Genomic DNA, 20172 nt, shown 5'->3' with positions numbered 1-20172 from the left:
AACATCATACTTAACAGTGAGAAGCTGAAAGCTTTTCCTTTAAGATTGGGAACAAGACAAGGATGCCCACTTTCCCCACCTCTATTCAACATAGTACTGGAGGTCCTAGCCACGGCAATCAGACAACACAAAGAAATAAAAGGCATCCAGATTGGCAAGGAAGAAGTTAAACTGTCCCTGTTTGCAGATGACATGATATTGTACATAAACCCTAAAGAATCCACTCTGAAACTATTGGATCTAATGTCTGAATTCAGCAAAGTTGCAGGATACAAGATTAATACGCAGAAATCTGTTGCATTCCTATACACTTAACAATGAACTAGCAGAGAGTGAAATCATGAAAACAATCCCATTCACAGTTGTATCAAAAAAAAATACCTAGGAATAAATATAACCAAGGAAGTGAAAGACCTATACTCTCAAAACTGCAAGACACTCATGAGAGAAATTAAAGAAGATACCAGTAAATGGAAACATATCTCATGCTCATGGATAGAAAGAATTAATATTGTCAAAATGGCCATCCTGCCTAAAGCAATCTACAGATTCAATGCAATTCCTATCAAAACACCAACAGCATTCTTCAACGAACTAGAGAAAATCATTCTAAAATTCATATAGAACCACAAAAGACCCTGAATAGCCAAAGCAATCCTGAGAAGGAAGAATAAGGCAGGGGCGATTATGCTCCCCAACTTCAAGCTCTACTACAAAGCCACAGTAATCAAGACAATTTGATACTGGCACAAAAACAGACCCATAGACCAATGGAACAGACTAGAGAGCCCTGATATAAACCCAACCATGTATGGTCAATTAATATACAATAAAGGAGCCATGAACATAGAATGGGGAAATGACAGCCTCTTCAACAGCTGGTGTTGGCAAAACTGGACAGCTACATGCAAGAGAATGAAACTGGATTATTGTTTAACCCCATACACAAAAGTAAACTCGAAATGGATCAAAGACCTGAATGTAAGTCATGAAACCATAAAACTCTTAGAAGACAACATAGGCAAAAATCTCCTGAATATAAGCATGAGCAACTTGTTCCTGAATGCATCTCCTCGAGCAAGGGAAACAAAAGCAGAAATGAACGTATGGGACTACATCAAACTGAAAAGTTTCTGTACAGCAAAGAACACCATCAGCAGAACAAAAAGGCATCCTACAGTATGGGAGAATATATTTGTCAATGACATATCTGACAAGGGATTAACATTCAAAATATATAAAGGACTTACACACCTCAACACCCGAAGAGCAAATAACCTGATTAACAAATGCACAGAGGATATGAAGAGACAGTTCTCCAAAGAAGAAATTCAGATGGCCAACAGACACATGAAAAGATACTTCACATCAGTAATCATCAGGGAAATGCAAATGAAAACCACATGAAATATCACCTCACACCAGTAAGGATGGCCAGCACCAAAAAGACTAAGAACAACAAATGCTGGCGAGGATGCGGAGAAAGGGGAACCCTCCTACACTGCTGGTGAGAATGTAAGCTAGTTCAACCACTGTGGAAAGCATTATGGAGGTTCCTCAAAAAACTAAAAATAGAAATTCCATTTGACCTGGGAATCCTACTCCTTGGAATTTACCCAAAGAAAAAAACTTCTCAGATTCAAAAAGACATATGCACCCCTATGTTTATCGCAGCACTATTTACAGTAGCCAAGAAATGGAAACAACCTAAGTGTCCATCAGTAGATGAATGGATAAAGAAGATGTGGTACATATACACAATGGAATACTATTCAGCTATAAGAAAGAAACAAATCCTACCATTTGCAACAACATTGATGGAGCTGGAGGACATTATGCTCAGTGAAATAAGCCAGGTGGAGAAGACAAGTGCCAAATCATTTCCCTCATTTGTGGAGTACAACAACAAAGCAAAACTGAAGGAACAAAACAGCAGCAACCTCACAGACTCCAAGAAGGGACTAGTGGTTACCAAAGGGGAGGAGTGTGGGAGGGTGGGTAGGGAGGAAAGAAGAAGGGGATGGGGAGGGTATTATGTTTAGTACACATGGTGTGGGGGATCACAGGGAAAACAGTGTAGCACAGAGAAGGCAAACAGTGAATCTGTGGCATCTTACTACCCTGATGGACAGTCACTGCATTGGGGTATGCGTTGGGACTTGATAATATGGGTAAATGTAGTAACCACACTGTTTTTCATGTGAAACCTTCATAGGAGTGTATATCAATAATACCTTAATAAAAAATAAAAAAAATAGTGAGTTTCACTTAAAAGTAGTATGTGCAAGCTTTAAGAGGCACTTTATGTCAAAGTGCCAATGTAGACACAGTTTCATGGGAAGATCTAAGAGCATATCTTTTCTATTGGAAGCTATTAAGAACCAGCCTTGGTGACAGGTTAAATCTTTCAAAGATAAAAAAGTACTTCATTTTAGCTGTCACCACGTAGTATGTCAGGCTGATGAAGGTTAGGGTAGCTCAATGACAGACACCACTGAGCATGATGAACTACTGCAAACAATTGTATGTGGACAGGTAAAAGCTGCAAGAAGAGCTGGGTGACAAATTACAGTTCTCACTTTTGCATTTTTCTAATGCTGCAAAGAGTAAATAACTTTCATTAAATTTTACCACAGAATCTATAAAACCTGATTTATAGAAAGTTAAAAGACATATCCATATCTAATAATCTCTAAGAACCTGAATAATGTAAATAGTTTTATACCTTTTATTGGTCAAATATACAAATTCAGAGGACAGTCCAAACCAAGTGTCTATGGCTCTTTAGCTTAAAAACCCATATTGTCCAGTTTTCACAGTACATTGTATTGGATTTTATTTGAAAATTAAGTGTATGCTACAGATTGCATTGATCACAACAGGGGGAGAAAACAGTCTGTTTTTCATTAGAGTTCCCAGTGGTAACCACAGTGAGAACCAGTAAGTTTGTAGATACAATATTTAACTCCATGAAAATCACAAATGAAGTATATAATTTTTAAAAGAGTAACCCATGAGGATAATTTCTAGGTACAGTGTTTATTTTCTAAGCTGTCCTGCTTCAAGGAGGCCTCTCTGAAGAATCATTTCAAATAAACACAAACTTTAGATTTTTATGTTTTCATTTTTTTATTAAGGTGTCATTGATATACACTCTTATGAAGGTTTCGCAAGAAAAACAATGTGGTTATTACATTCAGCCTTATTATTGAGTCCCCCCCCACACCTGATTGCAGTCACTGTCCATCAGTAGTAAGATGCCATTAGAGTTCCTATTTGTCTTCTCTGAGCTACACTGTCTTTCCCATGTCTCCACACACACCATGCGTGCCCACACATGCACCAATCATGATACCCCCACAATCCCCTTCTCCCTCCCTCCCCACCTGCTCTCTCCGACCCTTCCTTCCCCTTTGGTAACTGCTAGTCCCTTCTTGGAGTCTGTGAGTCTGATGCTATTTTGATGAGCACAAACTTTAAAACATGAGATAAGATATTCAGTATTTTTCTTCAAAATATATTTCACTGGCTTAGATATTCCAGGGAAGAAGTCGCTACTTTTATTCTAGAATCTAGGCATTTTCATTAGTTCAGAAGTATTAAATTGAAAAACCTATACCTTGCTGAACCATTAATAATAGTCATAATCTAACATAAAAAAAGTCATACGATAAAAATTGTTTGTCTACTCCGGACAATAACACCTTTTTGTGTTCCAATACTCAGCTCTTCCACCTAATTGGGATGTCTCATACATGATACAGATAATAGCTCTTTTAATACTCTAAGCCATTTAGATGTATGTCCAAGATAACATACATTCACAAATAGAAGAGTACTTTCATTTTTACATAGAAATGAAGAATGAGGAAATTCAGAAGTTGGATTTCTGAAAAGATAATTTAAAGACTCTTCTTCAGGTATTTTCCCATGTGTTGGCTGCCTGGCAGCCTCAGTCACCCGGTTTCCTCAGGGTTGCCTTGCCCTACAGTGGTTGCCATGCTTTTGCCCTTCCCTGGGTCTCACCACAGCATGAAACATAATTTTCTTATTTCTCATGCTGCCACCCCACCCCCAACTTTCCAGATGTGGTTAATGTCTGGGGGTTTGTCCTCCCCACTTTCTTTTTCTCAGTTCCTACTACTGCTGGATTCTCTATTTCATGTCTGTCCTCTTATAGCGATCCTCTAATGCGAACCACATGTGTTTTCATGCATTTCATTAAAACACATTCACACCAGGCAGCTGGGTTAAAGATATTGGTGTATATCTTGGGATACAAAGACATCATATCACAGCACAGTCTGGCAATAACGTTTAACGTGAACGCCAGACATTCCTGTTCTTCGGCAGTGCGCTCCACAAGGCAGCACTCTTCCTCAGGACTTAGCTCCTGAGGTCTTTCTAGACTGTCTTTCCTACTTCTTGTTATCCCCATTGCTTTTGCTCATTTTGTAACACTTGATTCATCCACCTCTGGTGGAAGCAAAACATTCTTCTCACTTTATTAAGCAGGCAGTATTTTCTTTGTCCAATTTTTAGCTTATTTTAGACAAGGTCTACATTCTAAATAAAGGCCATTCAGCTAAGAGAATATTAGGTGAAGGGCCCTGGGAAGAACCCGGGATTCATTTTCACATTCTCCCTATCCCTTTCTGACCATATCCAAGTCCCAAGCCCTGTTGATTCAACTTGAAACACCTCTTTGCTTTCCTGCCACCCTAGTCCAAACCAGCATTGTCTTCTCACCAGGGTTTGTGTACAGCCTCCTAACCTATTGTTGGGAGGGAAGACTTACCTTCTACCAGTTTACATCTAAGTAGTGGTGGGGGCCTGTGAATTAATTGAAAATAAATCAAGAGAAGAAAAATTTACTTCCACAATAAATGTGGGAGTACCCAGTAAGAACTGACTCTCTAGGAGCAAGGTTTTATATACCAGTTACTGAAGGCTGGTGGGGGGTAAGTGTGACTTCATGGCTTCAAAGGATGGAAGGTTCTGAAGAGGATTGTTGACACAATATTTTGGAATTTCCCAGAGCCCAATGTCAGTTGCCACCCTGACTGAAGAGGGGGTGAAGAGGGGGTTTGTGGAGGCTGACTCTGATAAAGCCTTGCTTTAGTCAGATAAAGGAAGTTCAGATGAGATTTCTTCCTCAGATGTTTTCACTTTGAAGTAATCTTTGTGCCACTTCAATGGGTGTTGGTCCCTAGACAATCTCTCTATAGAAGTTTTTGTTCCCACAAATCTGTTCTCCACCCTGCAGCCAGATGATACTTCTAAAACACCTGATTAAGATATTCCTTTTCTTTAAAACACTTCAGCGGCTTTTCATTGCCAAGGATTATGATTTATAATCCTAGATTTACTACTTATCCAGTAAACCTTAAAGAACAAAAGAATAAAATGGTATAAATGTAGCCTAAATGGCCAGCATTGGTTTATAAGGAAGGAAAGGTAAGGCAAGGTGGATGAATTATGATAAACAAAAAAATCAGACTTAAGTCCGTCCCACATTTTGTATCTGTTTCTGATTTTACTTCTAAAATCAGTGCTTTGGGCAAAGGGCCAGTTACCAAGTCTTTTTCTCTTCCTTCCACTTTTAATTAACATTTCATTCCTTCAGGGCCTACTGAAATGCTTGGTTAAGTAGGTTCATAAGCTTATGAGTGTTAATAAGTTAATGTACTATGCATTTCCACATACAGTGTTTCTGTTTTAATAAAGTCCTTCACTGCTTTTCCACAGGATGACCTATGAAAGGTATTTCAGACCCTGAAGCAACAAGCTGAGAGGAAAATTTGAGCAAATGAGCATTTGAATACACCTCTTAAACCCCAGGCTCTTGCTCTGCCTGTGAATAGAACTGGCCCTGAAGGGAAGAATTCCATTGCCTTTGTATAATCTGCACCACTTAGGAAAGGCTTTCATGATACTCTATATAACCCTATCATGTAGCACAACTTCAGTGTCAGCAGTGATATTTTGCTATCCAGCTGTGCTTCCTACTTGAATTGTCCATATGTTTTTTTCAATAAAACAGCTTTATTTAGATACAGTAAGTTATATCTAAATTAAAATTCATCCATTTAAAGTATACAGTTCAGTAATTTTTAGTAAATTCTCAGAGTTGTGCAACCATCATCACTATCTAATTGTCAAACATTCTCATCATTCCACAGAGAGAAACCCTATACACATCTGTGGTCATTCCCCATTCCCACCCCCACTGCCCCAGCCCAGCACTAGGTAGCAATCTATTTTCTGGCTCAATGGGCTTGCTTATTCTAAACTTTTCATACAAATGGAACTATACAATATGTGACCTTTTGTGACTGGCTTCTTTTCACCAGCATAATGTTTTCAAGATTCATCAATGTTGTAGCATGTGTAAGTAATACTTCATTCCTTTTTATTGCCAAATAATATTCCATTATATGGATCTACCACCATTTGTTTATTTATTCATCAGTTAGCGGATGTTTGGGTTGTTTCCACTTTTTGTCAATTATGAATAATGCTGCTAGCATACAAGTTTTATATAGAAATATGTTCTCAATTCTCTTAGATATATATCCAAGAAAATGTTGCCTAACCCAAAGTTACAATGACTTACCTTTATGTTTTCTTTTTTTAAGAGTTTTATAATTTTAGCTTTTGACTTTAGATCTAGGGTCCATTTTGTATTAATTTTTGTATATGGTGTAAAAAAGTTGTCTAACTGCCTTCCTTTTCATGTAGATATCAAGTTATCCCAGCACAATTTGTTGAAATTGAATATGGTTTTAAACCACACATTAGGAAGCTATTAAAGTAGCAGCTACATTAGCTCTCTGTCATTGAGTGTTCTTCTAAGTAAATTCAACTCTGAGAGGCTTCAGGTATTAGTATTTGGTTCTGTAGGTTTGTATGAACAGTATATTTCTTATTGCTTCTGAATATTTTGTGAATTTAGTTCTGTTGAATACCTCATGTTTGGATGTATTTCCCTTACCCAGAGTAAATATATCATATGTTGTATTTAAGGTTAAAATGGGTGAGAACTGTTAGAAGTGATTAATCTTGGCTTTCTAAGAGCTAGAAATCTATCCATTTATTTCCTCGAGAACAAATTTTTGAGCACTTATTAACACCTAATAGTGTAATGAATAAAACATAGTTCTTTGTCCTCAAGGAATGTATTAAAGGGAGAAGAAAAAAAAAGTACATGAGTAGATATATAATATGTGAGATGTTGATATGTTGATATATGGTAAGAATAAATTAAAACAGAGTAACAGCGTAGAGGGTGATGTAGAAAAGGCTTGCTAGTTTATATAGAGTAGCTGGTGCTCTTTGATTAGACAACATTTTGTCAGAAACTAAAGGAAAATTGCAGAGAACTATCTCTGCAGAGGCACTAAAGAAGATTATTCCATATAGTGGAAATGGCAAATGCAGTGGTCTGAGATGGAAAATGCTTGGTTCAGCTCTGAATTTATAGTGCAAACATCATAATCACTGTATCCATTCCAATTCCACCAGTTTCTTTTCTACAAATACTTTGCCATAATGGATTATCCATTGTACCATAACTAAGAAAATTCAGTTTAGATTGTGCTTCAAAATTAGATTAGTTTATAACTAAGACAAAAACAACAAAATATCAAAACATTTTCCTACATTACATTTTGCTTTCTTGAAGAAGTACTATTTCTGATGTTGCAACTTCAATCCATTCAACAAAACTTAACTGAATGCTTATGATGATATTTCCCAAATCATAATTTGTAGACCATATTTGTAGTTCACTTGGGACTGGACAATGGTTTGTGCAAGTAAAGATAGTCTTCAGTGATTTATGTTAACTGCATTTTGTATTCTGACAATATAGAATGTATCGAATGCCACTGGGATGACTTAATTCCAAGGAGCTGCATGTTAAGGAATTTGGATGGCATACAGTCTACTTTGAGCATCATCTGCTGTGACACATTGGGTGTGTGTCATGGGGTCAGCTCATCACTTATGCCACATTTGGCTGTGGTAATTCAGTGACTCATTAGGGAATGTTAGAAAAATCAGATATTGTCTATCTACTATGTTCCCACTGAATATCAATATCCAAAGAGAAGATATACTTGCTGTGAAAATTTCAATGCATTTTACAGCCATTACTTTTCTTAAAAATGTCAATTTTCAGAAGCAATGTCCTGAAAATCAGTGCCCAGTCTTTCTCAATTCCTCCTCACTCATGTTTGTGATCTCTATTTCAGATTACCTTAGGCAGTTGGCAATCTTAAGTGGCCTGTACATGTGAAAAATTTAATACCTTGAATGTTTAAATTTGGAGTATTTCAGAATATACTCAAGTAAATTAAAATGCAGTTATGGAATGCCCTCTTGCCTTTTCACTAAATATATTCAATTCCTTTCTGCCCTTGAATGCACATTGAAAGTCTTATAACTTGCCTAGCACTTTGACATATTATATATCTTGACTGCCATCACCCGGGAGCATATCCTAGCGCTATAAGGGTTCTCAATAAATATTTACCAATGTATTGTTATTAAGGCTTAAAAGTATTAGGGAGATAATACTTCCCATGGAGTTGAATCCCAACTTTTCTTCTATTTTCTTGTTTTAGTTTTATTTAATTTGTATGGCTTTGGTTTAAAAAAATTAGGAGAGGATGAATGGTAAGAAAAGTTTCAAGTGTGTTATTCCTTTAGGGATATTTTTCTTTAGTTTTACTTGCCCTGTGGTCGGAAATAGATTTCAACTTTAAAAAAGGTTGTACTGAGTCTTGATGGCTACTTCCTTTAAATGTGGCTGGAATGATGGTCTTTAAAGGGTGTTACCAGATTAAATCTCTGTCAACTAAGGAAGGTGGAGCTGTGGGGGAATGAGGCTTTGTTTAATCAGGTTGCATAATGTTTTGCTGAGACATGTTGGGAAAAGCAGTCCACAGTAATGTGGACTTAATATGAAATCACAGTCTGAAGCACACCTTATAAAATTTAGAGATCTCTTGCTATTCTCTTGGGAATTTGTATACCAGAAATGTTAGGGAAAATTAACTAACTCCATTACACACACACACACACACACACACACACACACACACACACACACACAATCCCTTCCCTAATATTTTTGGGACTAGAAAGAGATTACAGAGGCCCACATACAATATATCAAATTATAAATCTTGGTAAATATCTTTGAATGAAGTGTGTTCTATCCTCTTACCTTAAAAAATATACCTTCAGGCAAAATTTTCAAATTTAAAATTCTTTGATACATTGGAGCTTCATGTCTAAAAAGTGGGGCCACTGGGAGAGCCTGCTCCAAAGCCCATAGCCCAGGCCCTCTTCCTGTCCCTTCCCCAGCTCTATCTCACAAGGTGAGAGGTCTCAAGAGTGTGCAATGTGGCTGTATCTTCCCACAGATCCATATCAGATCCCTCGCAGACAGGTGCCCTTGGGCAGCCTTCATGCCTTGGCTGTTTAATACAGATGGAAAAATCTGTGCCTTGGAACAGATAAAGGAAGAAATCGAAGCAGGCTCATGTCCATTTGGATGGAGAAATCTGGAAATCCAGGTAACCAGAGAAGGGGCATAGCTCAGGCTCTGGATAGGCACAGCCCTTCAGTTCTTGGAGACTTTGTCTTGCATAAAGAGATGTAGTCAGGGAAGGCAATGAGATTCTCTGAAGCATCAGGTCCAGAACAGAAATCCCTTCTTGCCTGGGTCAAAGAGCCATACTCTGTGTGTGTATGCCAAGCATTGCTGCCTATTTATCATTTAAATATAAAATTTAATATGTAATCACACACCCATTATCATATCTAAGAGAGGTGTAACCTTATGGATGATCCAAAGGGATGAGCAATATGACACATTTGTCACTGGGTGCACTTCAACTGTCAGTTGACTGTGGAGATCTAAATACTTCAAACACATGATGCATTATAAAGAGTCTGAAGTCCCTCAGAAAGGCTTGGAAAGCTGTCAAGTTTGCCTCATCTATGTACTGAAGGATCAACTTCATCTCACTCCTTACCACACTGCATTGCACTGTGGGAAAATGAGAAGCATTACCTTCTGCTGAGCAGTGCCTAGCAGGGGACTGACATGGGAGCTTCTTTCAACTAGGTGCCCCCACGTCTTTGGTGGCTTCACATCCTCTTCCTCCGAGAGCTCCTGCTCTCCTTGATGCACTTGGGAAGGGATTTTCTTAATACTTCATTACCTTAACTTTGTGAGTCTCCAACTATGTTTGGCAATAGAGTTGAAGCTCAATCTTTAGTCTTTGAACGAAAAATATCGAAGCCCTAACTACATTTGATACTGAAAAGGAGATAATGTTACTGAAAAGAGATAATCAACAAAATGAAGCATGTGAATAAGAAAGTTTTTATGTGTGATGTGGCTTCAACTTTTTAAAAGGGTAATGTTTCAGCTAGTGTCTGTATTTCAGAAGTGATGTCAAAGATTTGAGTATAGGTAATAGAAGTCATCAAAATAAATAAGATGCCACAAAGTATTTCTTAAGAAAATGAATCAGATGTTTTAGCAAATATTACAAATATATGTATGTGAACTACTGAGGTTTCCTGCTGTATTTAATAGTCTTGGATAACTTGAACTTGTGAATATAATCTGTTGTGATCTGATTTGCCAGAATTTGTACCGAGACACGATGTTTCACTGATAAATGTGGGTTTCCTTATTACCTACCATGTTCTCAAATATTTCATGAAGAAGCAGGTGGGTAATTGGCCTACATAAACAAACAGAAAGGGAGCAGGAGTGCAGGCTCCCTGAAGACAAAGACATCTTTCTGACTTACTGTTAGGCTGGAGAAAGGAAAAACAAGGACATGCAAACAGAACAGAGAGATGCCATAGGGGGAGAGCAGACCAGACCCCAAAGTCCGTGCCATATATGGAAAGGGGACAGCTCTCCCTGAATTCCATCCTGATGCGCCAACTAAGACCCGGATGTCAGCCTCCTCCCTCTTGGAAGGAAAAAAGTTTCTAGTTGACTATTATGTCACCTTTAGCCAATCATACCTCTCAACACCCCCCTAAGATAGTTTGCCCACTCCTCCCCCTCCTAATCTCTTATAAGCACCCCACCTCCCTAACCGGGCGTGACTTCTCTGGCCTCCGGCAAGAAGGCCAGGGAACCTCACCCGGGGGTATTTAAATAAATTACCTGGCCGTTTGTTGCCTCTCTTTGCCTGCTTATTCCGGCTAGAATTTATCTTACACTTACCACCCTACTACCAGAACCTGGAATCCAGCATGGCCCATAGTAGGGTCTTCAGTAAGTGTTTGTTGGCTAACAAAACAGTAAGTGAGTTAATTGAGTAATTTATAACAAATACTGGCACTGGCCCAGGGATTAGTGTTTTAGTTTGATTACTGTTTTGTATATTGTATGGCTTTAAATATTGTCATAGGTAAAGAAAATGAGATCAACCTGCCCAAGATAACATTGCTTGTGAAATGATGGACTCACCCTACCAACTACTGTCATTTTATTATTTCTATTCCCTCATAATATTTATACATATCACATATTTAAATCTTGTTAGCTTTAATTAGCATATCAAGAGTATGATCTGTATATACCATCAGTAAGTTCCTTTCAAGGCTATGAGCATAGTTTGAAATAGGTAAATGTGTGATCTAAAATGGCAAAATTTCTGTGTACCACATGAACCTGGTTCCTCTGTGTTTTGTGTTGGTCTCAGACTATCAATAACTAATGTGGTTGAACTGACCTTCGCAGTTCTTATGATTGCAAAGTGCCCTTCAGCAATAACCATCAGGAAACTGAAAATATAGAGGTTTATTACTTACAAGACCTGGAAATTATACATACCCGGGGTCACAACGAGGCCACAGGGAAGGAGAGAAAGGAGGGAGGGAGGAAGGGAAAGGTGAGAGAGAGAGAGAGAGAGAGAGAGACAGAGAGACAGAGAGAAAGCAGAGACCACAAACACTGGGGCATGAGTTCTATTTTTACTGGTTCAAGGGTGGGGCCCTAGGGCTTACACATGCTCACTCCTTATTTGTGAATTTAAAACATAAGAATGGGAATTTAAAGTGCAAGAAAGGGAAAAGACAAGTGGCTCAATGGGTCAATTATCTATCAAAAGCAACCAAGATTTCTAAATCAGACGAGCCTTAGGGGAAGGTGTCCTGGCTATTTATCTAGTCTATGGCTGGCAATGTGAGATAGCGTTTTTGAAGTGGATGCCTCAGTAATCAAAGCATAAATCAGGCACTTGCATTACAAGATAAAAAGACTCAGGACTGTCAGGGCTTCCCTACACTGCACCTCAGTGAGAGGCGGAATTCCCAGGCAGACTCTGGCCCCCTTCTGGTAGCAGTAAACAATCAGGGACCTGTGATGGCACATACAGCAAGAAGGACAAAGTATCACCTGTTCACCATAATCTTTCCAACTCGTTCTGACTTCCTGGACTCCAGCCTGAAGTATAATAACTTTGCCCCTCCCACCTGTCCACCTCCCAAGACCTTCCTGAAGCTCTTGAAGTATGGTATTTGCCAGAACCTACCTGGCTAGTCAGATTCTTTTGCATGTTCTCCTGGCCTGTATAACCTCATAACCACTAAGCAGTGAACTGCAGAAAACTCTTAGAAGTTCTGAAAAATAATTAGAAAATAAATTAGCTCTTATTCTAAACTGCCTCCTCTGTTACTATATTGTAACACTTACATGGGTTTTCCCTCTATTCTAATAGGCCTGACAGATGAAATTTCAAGAATATAGTGAGCATTGGGTGACCATTATCTGCAGGTATCTGACATCTGCAAAAGGATTGTAGAGTGTGTTTGGTGTTTGTGTGTACTGAATCAACTTTGGTTGTTTTGCTAAGGTGTTGTTAAATGTTAGCTTGAACTAATAAGAAATAGTCTCATGAAAAATAAGGTGAAATCTAAACCATAAATATGGATGAAAACCAGACAAACTCACATCAGATATTGTTCCTACCATTAACAACAAGTTTCTTTACATGGGATGACATAGTGACACGGTTTAGAGACAGCAGCATAAAAAAGGTATCTTGTGTTTTCAGTGTCTTTGGAGAGTTATTTTAATTGTCAAGGACAGAGATGGAAAGGGGAAGAGAGAGAATGTTAACTGGCTTTACCTAACAAAAACGTGAGCTAATGTTACTTATGCTCTCACTGCAAAATGATGAGTATTCAAAAATAAACTCATTCTTGTATGCAAATTGTATCAATCATTAAAACCATTTCAAAGTCCTCACGGGAAAGGAAAAGTGTTGTCTAGTTTCTAACCTGTGAAACTGAACAACAGGCAGATAAAATCTGGGAAGTTGTTCAACTGAACTAATTTGTTTTAAACACCTGATATTAAATATTTGAGTAAAATTTTGCTTACTAAGACTTGGAATAGTAGAAAATGTTAATTTCAGAATGTTTCAGACACAAAATGTGCTTGCATGTTCTAACCAGATTGGTTTATACAGAAAAAAGATACTTTCAGAGTAAGTCAGAGCTAAAGTTGTTGGCATCTGGGAGTTTTGTGAGTTCATGTGAAGGCAGGATGGCTCCTAAAATGAGCAGGGCACTAGGAACAAGAATCACACTTAACTACCTACTGTTTCTAGCTCTGCCAATAACTAGTCTGGTGAGCCCAGGCAGTCATTTGACTTCCTTTGGCCTGAATTTTTTTTTTTCCACTAGAAATGGTCTGGGCTCTGATTTCTATGGTCAAACTATGAAATCATGTGATTTTTCTAGAAGTTTCTTTCATGATACAAATTGCTTTTTTATTTATGTCTGGGCTCATCCTAAAGGTATTACTGGACCTTATCCAACCATAGCTTTGTAAACAGTATGGCCACAGAAAAGCTACTTGCGTCACTTGAACATTTTTTCACACTCAAACAATACCTGGCAAATAAAGAAAGGTTCCTCAATTGTGATTGGCACAATGATACATGGTCAGCTGTACTGAGAATTTAAGCAAACTAGATACACTGTCAGGCTGCAGAATGAAGGTAAGGGCTAATATGCAAGGTGAGGGCTTACCTGCATTTGTGAACCAAACCAGTGTTGTAAATTGTAGGTATAAGCCCATCTGTATAACATTGTTTCTTTATGCATGTATCCAGTTTTGTTATTTTAGCAGTTTCCATACTCTTCTACCATTGGCTTTTCCACTAAAATACACACATACTCAGCAACTTTTTCTACCTCTCCCCTGCTATTCTATTGCATCTACAACCACAGTCCACCCTTTATTCTTGTTTCAATGACATGACCAACCTTCTACCTTGGATTGCTCTCTTCTCTCCCACACCTTAAATATAGTTGTAATGTAAGATACATTCCTAGACCCTTTGGTTTTCTGTGTTGGATCTCACTCCCTTAGAGTTTTCTTGAGTAACTGTCACAAATATATGGACAGCTCCATAATTCACATTTTTACTTTTGATCAGTTTTATAAACTTTAAAACTAGCTATCCACTGATACATTCATATTCATTAGGTTTTTCACTAGACAGAGCACATATTTTGAAAGGACTATTTTTCAGACAGTGGAGTATTTGAGGGATTGTTCTTTAAATATGTCATTTCTAGAGAAATATGTGATGTCTCAATACTTTTGGATATTTAAAAAGCATTCTCTGTTTTTTTATAGGACTAAGTTGTATGTCCTACTTTTTGAATTTATGACTCATTTTTTATGACTTGGAAATTATTTAGAAGAAACAATTTAAGAGTAAGTCCACATTTTTAGAATATAATTTTCAACTCAAAGAATGTTGTTCTGGTATGTAAAATACAAGATGCAGATGTACTACCATTACATGAAACATGTTTCTAATCGAATTAATCATCTTCCTCTTCTCTTATCCAGGACTCTACACCACTTTCCATGTCACCTGCCCAAATCAACTCTCCCATCTCTGTTTCTTTCTTTGGTCACCCATCCTTAAAACAGAGAAACCCATGGTTCTTCCCTTTCCCTCTTCACCTGAACTCTTAACCTGTCAGACCTTAGAAAGATTTTTGCTTCACATTACTTTTCAAAAGCACCCTTCTGCAATCTCTGCCCCTCCCCAAGTGAGAACACCCTGCATCTGCGATACTGCGGCAGGTTGCTAGCTGCAGTCTCGGTCCCTGACTCCCTTCTGAATCCCTCCTGATACCTGCCAGCTCAATCTTTGTAAAGCATTTTATACCACACTGTCCTGTCATGAGTTGCTCTCCAGTAACTATGGAATGTAGACCAAATCTTACACATTCAAGATGCACTGCAACTATTTGAGCTCTTCAAGAAAAGGTAAACTGCTAGGTTTTGGGAAAAAAAGGGAATATTTCGAACTGAGAATTTTAATGTAAGGGGAGTTCTGATTCTTAGTATAGTTTGTTTCTTTGTTTAATCTCCTGTCTGTGGATCTGCTGCAAAATCAGCTTTCTCGGCAAACAGAAGTAAGAATCAACAACTGTGCAAATAAACTTTAATAACAAATACACTGACAACAGGAATAAGGACAGAAAGCAGAGGTATTTGGCTTCCTGTCTGAGTGAGCTTACTAGACAATAAGAGGATGATTTGGCAGCCAAAAGAGGTAATATCTTAAATGAGAGCAGTTAATATCAAGGTCAGACTTGAAGTAAAGCAATAATTTAAAGTATTTATATGTTTAGCTCTATTAGATAGACGTAGGGGTTAAGGCAAGAAAACTGTAATTATTTAAAATATTTGATATTGCTCCTTAAATTGGAATAAAATACACATTTTAAGAAGGTATTGCCCTTATTACAGTTCTTTCTAAATATACAATTTACATTAAACTTAATCTAAATAGAAAGCAAAAATACGGCCTCAGGAGACTTTTCAAGAGCTGAAAATAAAAGAAAATGAAGATTTTCAAATACAATGTCTTTATGTTATGGAGTAGAACTGGTAACTCAATACAACTATTTGAACCACATTCTGGAAGTTCTGAAACAAAGTGAAATGTAGAATGGATTTTGAGTGCTCAGAATTAAACTGCCCAGGTTTAAATCCTGGTTATGCCCTTATTAGCTGGGTGTCTGGACAAGTCACTTAATCTTTCTCTTTCAGTTTCTTTAACTATAAACTATGAAGAGCAGTACTATCTATCTCATAGGGTTGTGCAGAGCAATAAATGAGATACTGCATGTTAAGTGTGTACAGTGCTTAGAAAAGGCATCAAGTATGCATCTTGAGTACTTAGTAACAACCTTGCATAGTAGACCAAATGTATCTATTTTACAGATGATGAAACCAAGCCATAGAGAGATTGAGAGTTGCTCAAAGTGCCACTGCCACTAAGCCCTACAGCCTCAGCAAGCCCAAAATCTTTGCTCTGTTTCCATGCTGCCTCCCTGCTTTTTTATTGCTGGAAATATGATAATGGGTAATACGCTGGAGTGTCTTCAAGCATAACATTTTAAATAAGGAGAAAAGAAGTGAATCTACAATTCTGTACTGGTGCTCCAGGAAGACTGGTAAAAGGGCATTTAACACAGCCTGAAAGGCCTGGGGATGGCTTCTATAGTTTACAACTAACCCGGGTCTCAAAGTATGGGTGGGAATTAGATAATGGGCTTTGGTAGGGTATACAGTACCCTCAACAGAGGTAACAGCAGGCAAAGGAGTGGAGACTGTGCTCTGCATGCAAAGGTACAAGGCTGGGAAAGAGGACACAGATCATTCCGTATTTACAATAGGTTCATTGAGGCCAGAATGTGGAATTCGGGTTAGGGCAGGGGCCTGATTTTAAGGGGATGAAATTGAAGCAGTTTTCTTCTGGCTGTGAAACTACATGTCAAGAAGAGGCAGCACAAAGGCTTGTACGTGACAAGTGTCCATGACAAATGTCCACACAGGTCCCGAACAATTGGTATCTTCAAATGTTCAGGCTGGTACTTATTTACTTTGCTGCCTGGGTTAAAATCCTCTTAAATACATAAATGTATGCCTCAGGCCAGGGAAGGTCAGTGTGGCCATTGGTAGTATAATCTTGATAGGGGAAATAACCTCATTAACAACTGAGAGAAATCAACTCTACTTCCCTCTTCCAAGTATTCTTGCCTAAGGAAATTTATCTATATCAGAATTATATGTTCAAATGTTTTGTTTCTAATGGAAAAGTATCTTCCTGACTTCCTGCTTTACAAATATATTTTCAGAGTTTTAATCTAACCATTCTCAGGAACAGATCAACTGTAGAGCTGGTTACTCTTGATGCCCTACCCATGGGCTGCAAAGTAGTGTTGGCCTAAGGCTTCTTTAAACTCTAATCCTAACAATAGATTATCTCATAGTGGGTTTTAATAGTGCAGGTTGACTAATAAAAACATTTAGTAAGAAGTGGTTAAAATAAAAGCTAGTTGGGCACCTTAGGAAATTTTCAGCACATTACCTTCTTTACTCTGAGAGATAGCTTTGTCCATCTAATTCCTCCCCGGATAGTTTTAGAAAAGTTATTCGTGTGGTGCCACCATGTTAAGAAGCCAAATACCTTAACAATGCTAATATCAGTGACAGTGGAACGCTTTGTATTGCAGTCTTTAATTTAGTTTAATCAGTGAAGTTTTACAGACTGCCAGGCACTGTATTAAAGCACTGGGGATGCTATGAGGAAGATACAAATCTGCCATTAAATAAGTCATTTAATATGTGTATAAAAATATAAAATATCCATCATGTAATATGATAAGTACTAAAATAGAAGTATGCATCAAATCCACATCAGACTTGAGAATCAAGAGAACATCCCCAGGCCTAGAGGATAAAATGATAATTAAGCAATTTGGTAATACTTTTTTCCTGCAGTCACTGGATGTGGGAGGGTTGAATCATTTCATATAGATCAGAAAAACACCTGATTAGCACTAACTTGTTTAGTGTTTGATCCCAATTCAAATGAATGATAATGTACTGGAATTGTTAGCTCCTTTATCTTTTAAAACACCACAGTCTCCCTTATATGTGTTTAAAAATGCAAATTATGTAATATGCACCTGCTTAACCAGAAATGTTTCCTTCGATGATATATCATAAAACTCTTTAAAGTCAAGTATCTAAAGTATGGTAGTATTTCTAAGAACACTTGATGTGGATATCATAATTTATATAAATTACATATTTTTTTGAGACTGAAAGAGACAAAAGATATTTGTCTAAAATTGTGAAGCAATTCTTTGTTGTCTTTGAAGCAGAAATGTTTTAATATGAATCTGTGAGCAACTTGTTACTGTAATCTGAATTCTTCACTATGGATAAATCACAATTTTTAATCGAAACAGTCTTCACAGTGAAATAATATAAAGGAATGTCTTTTGTTTAGCTTGGGTCAGAACTAGTATCTCCCAATTTACAGAGAATTTCAGGTTTAGTGTTCTACTTTTCCTTGTGGAGATGATACCGGCTGCTGTTGTCAACAGTGCTGTTACTGTCACTTTTTGAACTTACTTCTTTTTTTTAATTCCTAACTTATTTATCCCCCAATAATCATATGGCAGTGATACTGGTTTTATAGTAAAGTAGTGGAACTGTTAGATATGGGATTTATATTTCATTAAAAAAAATTAGTACCTTTCTATTTTTCAGGTATAGCCATTGACAAAAGAAATGGTACTGGTTCATGTACTTGAAATATACTGTTAAAATATGCCAAATGAGTTTCAAACAAAATTCCTGTTTATGGTAGAATTAACTGCAATAAAGGATAATAAATAATGATATTTCCAAATCTACCGATGTTAGAAACAATTTTCACCCATTATAATGTTGGAAAGGCATCCTGATATTTGAAGGTAGATAATACCCATTTGCATTTGAGTATTTGAACATCTTCATGTTTATAATAATACTGCCTTTCACTTACAGATGGAAATGCTTCTTTTTTTCCCCCGGTTTTATTGAGATATAATTGACAAATAACATTGTGTAAGTTTAAGGTGTACAACAGTGATTTGATACGCTTCCATGTTGCTGAATGATTCCCACCCTGCAAAATAATTAGCACCTGTAGTGTTAGCTAACACTTCTCAAGTCATCTAATTACTATTTCTTTTTTGTGGTGAGAACATTTAAAATCTACTCTCTTAGCACCTTTCAATCATAGAATACAGAATTATCAGCTGTAAAAACCATGTTGTGCATCAGATCCCTAGGATGTACTCATCTTTAACTGGAAGTTTGTACCCTTTGACAAATACTTGTAGTTTTTAAAGTGCTCTCCCATGTGTTTGATCCTCCCAAATCTCCTTATAATATGTAATACATATGTATTACATATATAAGAATATATAATAATGATAGGTGGAGGGAAGTGTGGTTCAATCATCTCTTTTAAACAGAGAAAATGTAAAAAGTTTAAATATTCTACAATAGCAGTCAGCAAACCATGGCTCAGAGGCCAGACTTGACCCACTTACCTGTTTTTGAAAGTAAAGTTTTATTGGAAGATAGTCATGATCATTCATTTACTTATTGCCTATGGCTGCTTTTATGTTACAATTGCAGAACTGAATAGTGACAGACACCATTAGTCTCACAAGCCTAAAACATTTACTCTCTGAACTCTTAATGAAAAAAAGTTCTAACTCTGTTCAATATATAACAGTTTGTCCTTAGGAACCATATTTAAATAATCAGTTTAAAACTGATTTTTCTCACTTTGTTGTCAAAATTAATAATGTGTGATATACTACATGTACATTTTCTGAGAAGTCTGTACAAGAGGTGACATATAGAATTTCACAGCATTTAATGTTTTATAAGAATGCGTATCAAAATATGCATGTTGATAATAATCGGGAATTCTGATTTATTGATAATGATGTGACTAGAGTAAACTCAAAGAAGTGCAAAAAAAAAGTCTGCTCAAAGTGAAACGAATACAGTTCTGGTTTAGAATGGCATGCAATTCCATTCATATCAGTATTTCATCTTAGCGTGCACTTGGCTAGCCCTTAATAGAAGCAATTACCAAATCTTAACAGCTTTAACAAAGCACTAAGGCTGATTTAACTTTACTTTCGTACATTGTTTCCTATGAGGGGGTTTTACACTTACCACAAATATCTGGCTTTTTCTTTAGAAATATCTTCAGACAAAGATGTGCTATATTTCTGTGA

At 37.2% G+C, this 20172-nt stretch overlaps 1 long non-coding RNA gene across 1 annotated transcript in view; it reads right to left on the bottom strand.

Annotated features, from left to right (window-relative positions):
- LOC130684104 (uncharacterized) overlaps positions 1-10198 on the bottom strand; it is a 34009-nt gene extending 23811 nt beyond the window's left edge. The window contains exon 1 of the long non-coding RNA XR_008998246.1: positions 10149-10198. This is a non-coding gene — a long non-coding RNA (uncharacterized LOC130684104). The remainder of the gene's footprint in view (positions 1-10148) is intronic.
- Positions 10199-20172: the final 9974 nt, after the last annotated feature.

Source organism: Manis pentadactyla, chromosome 6 (assembly GCF_030020395.1).
Source record: "Manis pentadactyla isolate mManPen7 chromosome 6, mManPen7.hap1, whole genome shotgun sequence".
Lineage (NCBI taxonomy): Eukaryota > Metazoa > Chordata > Mammalia > Pholidota > Manidae > Manis > Manis pentadactyla.
Note: the sequence above shows the minus strand (reverse complement) of the source record. Positions and strands in the feature narration are given on the sequence as shown.